This window comes from Mandrillus leucophaeus, unplaced genomic scaffold (genome assembly GCF_000951045.1).
Source record: "Mandrillus leucophaeus isolate KB7577 unplaced genomic scaffold, Mleu.le_1.0 Scaffold104, whole genome shotgun sequence".
NCBI lineage: Eukaryota > Metazoa > Chordata > Mammalia > Primates > Cercopithecidae > Mandrillus > Mandrillus leucophaeus.
In genome coordinates this window covers 1,002,278-1,011,167 of record NW_012098543.1, presented here as the reverse complement: position 1 = coordinate 1,011,167, position 8,890 = coordinate 1,002,278, and positions in this window count along the sequence as shown.

Here is an 8,890-nt window from a genome sequence, read left to right as displayed (position 1 = left end):
ACCCCGTCTCTACTAAAAAATACAAAAAACTAGCTGGGCGAGGTGGCGAGCGCCTGTAGTCCCAGCTACTTGGGAGGCTGAGGCAGGAGAATGGCATAAACCCGGGAGGCGGAGCTTGCAGTGAGCTGAGATCCGGCCACTGTACTCCTGGGCGACAGCCTGGGCGACAGAGCGAGACTCCGTCTCAAAAAAAAAAAAAGAAAGAAAATATATATTTAAATATTGAATAATGAAGAGCATTTCTGAATGGTGTGTATATACATATATATTTTGTATGTGATTTCAGATGCAATTTTAGATATTGTATGAAATTGTATAGGCAGAAGGATACAGCACAAACTGGTAAAAATTATGTCTAGATATAAATGACTACTTTTTATTTTAGTGTTTAAATATTTTATTACATTTGTTCAGGTGAGTGTTAATTTTCTATTTATGCATTGCCACGCTATAGCCAGCAGTTTACTACAACACTCATTTATTTTCTCACAGTTCATAGATGAAAAATGTGTCAGGTTTTTGTGGGTACTCTGGTTTCACAAGGCCAAAATCAAGGTCAAAGCCATGGGATCGAGTCTTGAGATTGTGGGGGCAGAATTTCCTTCTAAGCCCATTCAGATTGTTGTCAGAATTCATTTCTTTCTCCTGGTCCCCATATATTCAAAATCCAGCACGTGAAATCACCCTCGCACTCCTGGGTCCTAACTTCCTCTGCTTTTGCATCTCTCTGACATACATTTCTGCTGCAAGGACACATAGGACCTACCCAGATAATCCAGGATAACTTTATTTATTTTTTTCTTTTTTTGTTTTTCTTTTTTTTTTTTGTGAGACTGAGTCTTGCTCTGTTGACCAGTCTGAAGTGCAGTGGTGCAATCTCTGCTCACTGCAACCAGTGCCTCCCGGGTTAAAGCGATTCTCCTGCCTCAGCCTCCCGAGTAGCTGGGATTACAGGCACACACTGCCGTGCTGGCTAATTTTTGTATTTTTAGTAGAGATGGGGTTTCACCATGTTAGCCAGGCTGGTCTTGAACTCTTGACCTCAAGTGATCCACCCACCTCGGCCTTTCAAAATGCTGGGATTACACACAGTTTTCTCTTTCAAAGTCAGATGAGGTCAGGCATGGTGGGGGGTGCCTATAATCCCAGCTACTCGGGAGACTGAGGTAGGAGGATCGCTTGAACCAGAGCGGCGAGGATGCGGTGAGCCGAGATTGCGCCACTGCTCTCCAGCCTGGTTGACAGAGCAAAACTGAGTCTCAAAAAAAAAAAAAAAAATTCAGATGACTAGTAACTTTCATTAATTAGGAAATTACCAGCCAAATTCCTTTTGGTAGGTAACATAACATAAACAAAGGAGTAGCACCAGGAGTTGGAGACCTGCCTACAACATCATAGGACCAGTAAACTTTTTTGCACTGAGAAAAAAATTTGTCAGTCTAGCTAGAAAATTATTAACATTTGGAATATTTCTGTAAAGAGAAATTGGTATACTATGTATTGATAAACTACATTTGTAGTACTATAGTTTACATAGTAAAATATTACATAGTAAAATATATTTTATTTATTTCATATATTTATATAAAATATAGTATTTTATAGTAAAGTATGGTATTTTACAATACTGTATTTTACATGATCTCGTACCATTTTATGGCTGCATAGGCCATGATGTATGGGTACCACAATAACTATACATCAATATAATTAACTATACATCAATATAATTGTATAGTAATATATATAAATATTGGTAAACTATATGTTTCTATGAAATTTCTATATTATTTGGTATTCAGTTGTGCTCACGAGTCGATTGATTTCTTTTTTTTTTTTTTTCCCTGAGACCAAATCTTGTTCTGTAGCCCAGATCTGGGGAGCAGTGTTGCAATCTCTGCTCACTGCAACCTCTGCCTCCCAGGTTCAAGCAATTCTCCTCTCTCAGCCTTCCAAGTAGTTGGGATTACAGGCGTGCACCACCACGTCCAGCTAATTTTTGTATTTTTAGTAGAGACGAGGTTTCACCATGTTGGCCAGGCCGGTCTCGAACTCCTAACCTCAGGTGATCTGCCTGCCTAGGCCTCCCAGAGTGCTAGGATTACAGGCGTGAGCCACCGCGCCCGACCAGGTTTCTTTCATTTTTAAAAGACTTAAGTTCAAACAGGTGCAGGCTTGTTACGTAGGTAAACATGTCATGGAGTTTATTGTACACATCACTTCGTCATCAGGGTATAAATTCTAGAGCCCACTAATCATATTTCCCGATCCCCTCCCTTCTCCCACCCTTCGCCCTCCAATAGGCCCCAGTGTGTGTTGTTCCCTTCTATGTATCTGTCTTCTCATCATTTACCTCCGTCTCATAAGTGAGAACATGTGGCATTTGCGTTTGTGTTCCTGTGTGAGTTTGCTAAGGAAAATGGTCTCCAGCTCCATCCATGTCCCTGCAAAGGACATGGTCTCGTTCTTTTTTATGGCTGCATAGTCCGTGAGGTATAGGTACCACATTTTCTTTATCCAGTCCACCAGTGATGGGCATTTAAATTTCTTCATGTTTGCTGTCGTGAATATGGCTGCAAAGAACATATATGCACATGCGTCTTTATGATAGAACAATTTATATTCCTTTAGGCATGTATCCAGTAATGAGATTGCTCGGTCAAATGATATATCTGTCTTTAGGTCTATTTTGTGGAAGGCAGAGTGACAAGTTCAAAAATTTTTAATTTAAACTAACGGCTTTATGTTCTTCCTTTCACTTCCTTTCATATCTTTCAAAATCCATCTTAAGCACTTTGCCTGATTCCAATCATCTGCATATAGCTTAAACTATCAAAGATCTAAATATTATAAGGAAATCTACTTTGGGTGGAAAGACTTCTCTGGGAGGCAGAGAATCCACTGAGACATATGTAGCGTGTGTTAGGTGCCTGGCATACCAGACCTCAGTCAGTATTTCCTGCTTCCTTCTTGTGAGACCCTCTCTACCTCCAAGGATCAAAGAGAAGAATCTCCCCAGACACTCTAAAATCCCTTTGGAGATGCTACCTAGGAATTAGTAAATGTTTTGTTCGTAATTACAACAGGGAAATAAAGTTTTAAAAATATAATAGCGTCCTAGGACTGCACTGTTACCTGTGACAGGTAAAATGATCATTGCAGTTGTGAGAGCAGGTCAGTACACAGAACCACAAGCCCATATCTAGCAGCCTGGCTGCTGCCCTCTCATATAATACTGACTGGCATGACCAGGTCACTGAGCTCACCATCCAGACAGAAGGATGGGTCAGGTGAGTGTTTTATGCTTCAGTTTGACAGGTAGAGTCTGGAATAGAAGGAGGTATATAAGAAGTCCAGATATGGCCGGGCGTGGTGGCTCACGCCTGTAATCCTAGTACTTTGGGAGGCCAAGCGGGGAGTGGATTGCCTGAGGCCAGGAGTTCGAGACCAGCCTGGCCAACATGGCTAAACCCATCTCTACTAAAAATACAAAAATTACCGGGCTTGGTGGCGGGCGCCTATAATCCCAACTACTCTGGAGGCTGAGGCAGGAGAATCGCTTCAACCTGGGGAGCGGAGGTTATCATGAGCCGAGATCATGCTGCTTCACTCCATCCTGGGTGTAGGAGCGAAACTCCATCTTGGGAGAAAAAAAAAGGTCCAGATAAGTGATCACATCAAGAAAAGGGAATCTTAGGGGTTTGAAACTAGTCTAATGTCAAAGCCACACAGGAAGGAGGAATAATTCCTGGAGCATGAGCTGAGCCAGGAAGGAGAGTTGGGGGACTGTAGACCCTATCCCAGTCCCTGATAGCTCCTAATGTAGTTTAGTTTGATCCTTCCATAATAATGATTTTTTGGTATTTAATCCACATGATGATGAAACCTGGGTTTTAAGGTCCTTGAAGACTGGAACTCTAAAATCTATCTGTGGTTCAGCCACTTTACACAAATCATAGAAAGACTATTAAGGATAATTAGAAGTATGCCCTTATGACCCTAATGCTGGAAATCAATGGGATAAATCTACAAGAATTATCTAATTCTGTGCGGAATCCGCGCCCTCAAGTGGCAGTTGCTGGCGTAGAAATGTTATCTCAAAGTTCTCTGAAGGGCTAAATGGAGAGTCATTGTTTCTCTGTTGAAAACATAAGGAGTCTGTTGATTATGGTGAGACTGTTTTCAGTCTTGAAGTTAGGAAGGCAACGTTTAGGGAACAGAAAAGTTTCTAATAATCAGTTTTAGATAGCAGTTGTCAGTCTTGGATTATCTTGTAATGCTGTTGTCTGGCTTAAAAGAAACTCTAATCTCCAGTTCTCATCACAATACAGTAAGTTAGTGAGGTGATGCATATGTTAATTAGCTTGATTGAATCTTTCTACAATGTATACATAGATCTAAACATCCCATTATATCCCCTAAATAGACACAATTATTGGCCAGTTAAAAATAAATAAATGTGACCGGGCGCAGTGGCTCACACCTGTAATCCCAGCATTTTGGGAGGCCGAGGCAGGTGGATCACTTGAGGTCAAGAATTCAAGATCAGCCTGGCCAACATGGCGAAACCCCATCTCTACTAAAAATACAAAAGATTACCGGGGCGTGGTGGCAGGCACCTGTAATCCCAGCTACTTGGAAGGATGAGGCAGGGAGAATTTCTTGAATCCGGGAGGTGGAGGTTGTGGTGAGCCAAGACCGCGCCACTGCACTCCAGCCTGGACAACAGAGCGAGGCTCGGTCTCAAAAATAATAATAAATAAATAAATAGGGCCATGTGCAGTGGCTCACACCTGTAATCCCAGCACTTTGGGAGACCGAGGTGGGCGGATCACGAAGTCAGGAGATCGAGACCATCCTGGCCAACATGGTGAATCCCCATCTCTACTAAAAATACAAAAATTAGCTGGGCGTGGTGGCGCATGCCTGTAATCCCAGCTACTCAGGAGGCTGAGGCAGGAGAAATGCTTAAACCAGGGAGTCAGGTTGCAGTGAGCCAAAATCACGCCACTGCACTCCAGCCTGGCTACAGAGTGAGTATCCATCTCAAAAAATAAAATAAAAAAATAATCAAATCCAAATCTACCACTTCAATTTATCAAATGCACAGGATTCCATGCCTTACAGATTTAATTTCTGTATATGTTCTATATTCACACCTTTTACAAATCTCACCTCAACACTTACTGTTTTACTCATTGTATGTATTCATTAATTGATGAGTATATAGAGAGATCAGACTGTTACTGTGTCTATGTAGAAAGAAGCAGACATAAGAGACTCCATTTTGTTCTGTACTAAGAGAAATTCCTCTGCCTTGAGATGCTGTTAATCTGTAACCCTAGCCCCAACCCTGTGCTTGCAGAAACATGTGCTGTGTTGACTCAAGGTTTAATGGATTTAGGGCTGTGCAGGATGTGCTTTGTTAAACAAGTGCTTGAAGGCAGTATGCTTGGTAAAAGTCATCGCCCTTCTCTATCTCGAGTACCCAGGGACACAATACACTGCGGAAGGCCACAGGGACCTCTGCCCAGGAAAGCCAGGTATTGTCCAAGGTTTCTTCCCATGTGATAGCCTGAGATATGGCCTCATGGGAAGGGAAAGACCTGACCGTCCCCCAGCCCGACATCCAGAAATGGTCTGTGCTGAGGAGGATGAGTGAAAGAGGAAGGCCTCTTTGCAGTTGAGATAAGAGGAAGGCATCTGTCTCTTGCTCATCCCTGGGAATAGAATGTCTCCGTGTAAAACCCGATTGTATGTTCTATTTACTGAGATAGGCGAAAATCACCTTAGGGCTGGAGGTGAGACATGCTGGCGGCAATACTGCCTTTTAATGCACCGAGATGTCTGTGTACGTGCACATCAAAGCACAGCACCTTTCCTTAAACTTATTTATGACACAGAGTCCTTTACTCACATGTTTTCATGCTGACCCTCTCCCCACCATTACCCTGTAGTCCTGCCACATCCCCCTTTCCAAGAAGGTAGAGATAGTGTTCCATAAATGCTGAGGGAACTCAGCGACCAGTGCCGACGCCGGTCCTCCGTATACTGAGTGCGGGTCCCCTGGTCCACTGTTCTTTCTCTACGCTTTGTCTCTGTCTCTCATTTCTTTTCTCAGTCCCTCATCCCAACTGACAAGAAACACCCACAGATGTGGGGGGGCTGGCCCCCTTCGGAAAATAGAGACAATTTTTTTTTTTTGAAATGATTTTGCTCTTATTGCCCAGGCTGGAGTGCAGTGGCACTATCTCAGTTCACTGCTACATCTGCCTTCCAGTTTCAAGCAGTTCTCCTGCCTCAGCCTCCCTAGTAGCTGTGATTACAGGCGCCCACCACTATTCCCGGCTAATTTTTGTATTTTAGTAGAGATGGGGTTTCTCCATGTTGGTCAGGCTGCTCTCAAACTCCCAACCTCAAGTGATCCGCCCACCTCGGCCTCCCAACGTGCTGGAATTACAGGCATAAGCCACCGCATTGGGTCATTATAATTTAATTTCTACCCTACTTTATTTTATGATCCTCTAGTGTTTCATGTCATGTAGGTAGGACATGATATCAGAATGTCCATTAATGCCTGTGGTAGGTGCCACTGTACTTTCTTTCCTGGCATAAAAAGAAGTGAGTCTCTCTGTGGCTGTCCTGATATGGGGCCAATCTTTTAAATCTAATTTAGTCATGAGGCAGATTCCTGTAATTTTATACTCCAAGCAGTGTATCTACGTTTTATCAAGGTCTTTAAAGATTTATTCATAATTGCTATCAGTCTATGGGGTAATATTGTACACATCAATGGAAACCGGTCAAAAACAAAATTATGAAATTAAACGTCACCTGTGTAAACTATACAGACAAGGTATTAAATAGAAATTAAATATGTATGTTCGTTATTGGAAGAACTCCGCTAACTGGCTTTGACAGTAGAGCATGGTGGTTAACGCACTCTGAAATCAGCCCAGACAAGCTCAGTCCCCATTCCACCCCAAACACAGTGTGAATTTACACAAATCATGTCGTCTCTCTGTGCTTGAGTCCTCTTGGTCTTTATAATGGTGGTGCCTGGCTCATAGATTATGAAGACTATGGAGGTGAATACATGTCTGTTCTTCAAAGCAAAGAGCAATTCATTGCAAATACACTTAAAATAGGACACATCCAAAGACGGCAAACTCTTCATAATAGAACGTAACTTTATGAAGTATTTCTATTTATTTTTTGAGACAGGGTGTCACTTTGTCACCTAGGCTGGTGAAAATAACCAATCAACTTGCTGCACTCTATGCACTGGTCTTGAATGGAAAATGTGATTCTGCTAAAGCTTCTCTGTCTTTCCCTGTGTGTGAAACCTAACCATCTCTACTTGGGTACGCTCATCCCATTCATTTAGAGTTGATGTTTCCAGGTGGCTATCCTCACGCTTTGTGTTCACATAAACTCTATACTTAATCATATATTCTAGATTTTATTATTTACTACTGACATCAGTTTCTATCGGATTCTAGGAGCCTCACCAGAGACGGCACCTGTCGCCATGTTGTAAAACTCACACTTGTCAAGAAGACATGGGTTAGGGTTTCTCCGCCTCCCTCAGGATGAAGCTAATTAGCTGACACAGATGGTCACCTCCACTACCATGTAGAGCCAGGATGAACTACGTGTGACCAAGAGTGTTAAATCCTCTTCCCTGAGGACTGATTAGTATTTATCTTGAAAACATGTACTTAATGGGTTGTATAGAAAAGTGAAGTTTCTTTCTCTCTTTTCAACCTCTCAGCTGTTTGCCTGTATTTCGCATCACAATCTGGTCTAAGGTTTATCTATCAGTGAAATGGTTTTTATTTCTTTCTCTATTATCGTCGTGGAGATGATTTGTCATTTGGGGAAGACTTTTTGTTTTCAATTATATTTTCTCAACAATTAGTAAAGTAAAAAGTATTTTTGGGGGGCCAGGCGCGGTGGCTCATGCCTGTAATCCCAGCACTTTGGGAGGCCGAGGCAGGTGGATCACTTGAAGTCAGGAGTTTGAGAGCAGCCTGGCCAACATGGTGAACCCGCCTACAAAAATACAAAAATAAGCCGGGCATGGCGGCACGCGCATGTAATGGCAGGTACTCTGGAGGCTGAGGCAGGGAAATCGCTTGAACCCAGGAGGCAGAGGCTGCAGTGAGCCCAGATCCCGCCACTGCACTCCAGCCTGGGCGACAGAGAAATACTCTGTCTCAAACCAAAGAAAAGAAATAAAAGAAAGCAACAGATCTCTTCCACAAATGTGCTGGGACAACTAACTGGTTATCTACATGGAAAAGAATAATGTTGGATCCCTATCTCGCACCATCAAAATTTTATTTTAAAGCTTTAAAACAAAATGAAGAAAAAAAAAGAGAGAGAGAGACAAGGAAGGGAGCCCTGCAGGACGGGGTGTTACTTTGTCGCCCAGGCTGGCCTGGACCCCCGGGCTCAGCAATCCTCCCGCTGCTGCTTTTGAGTAGCTGGGACTTCAGACTCCCGCCCCCGCGCCCGCATCTTTGCTGTGTTTATCTAGCAGATCGTCCCTAGCTGGCCCGAGCAGTCTGTCCTGCATCCCAAGTGGTGGCTTTAGGGAAATCTCTGAAGCTGAGCACAGGGTGGACTCTCCCTCCCGTGTGAGTGGAAAATAGAAAGGGAGAGAATTTCTGTTCTGTTTTGTGGGCGGTCAGCATGAAATCGTACGTTCCGCCCAGGCCGGGCCTTGCGTTTTACATTCTAGTTTGCATCCCCGTTCCACACAATTCCAGGGCTTTTGAATCATGCCTCAGCCTTCCTGGCTGGTCTCGCCTCCAAAACCTGAAAACAGGTGCTGGGAACAAGGCTGAGAGGCGCACAGGTCCCGCCCCGGCCCCGCCCGCTGCGG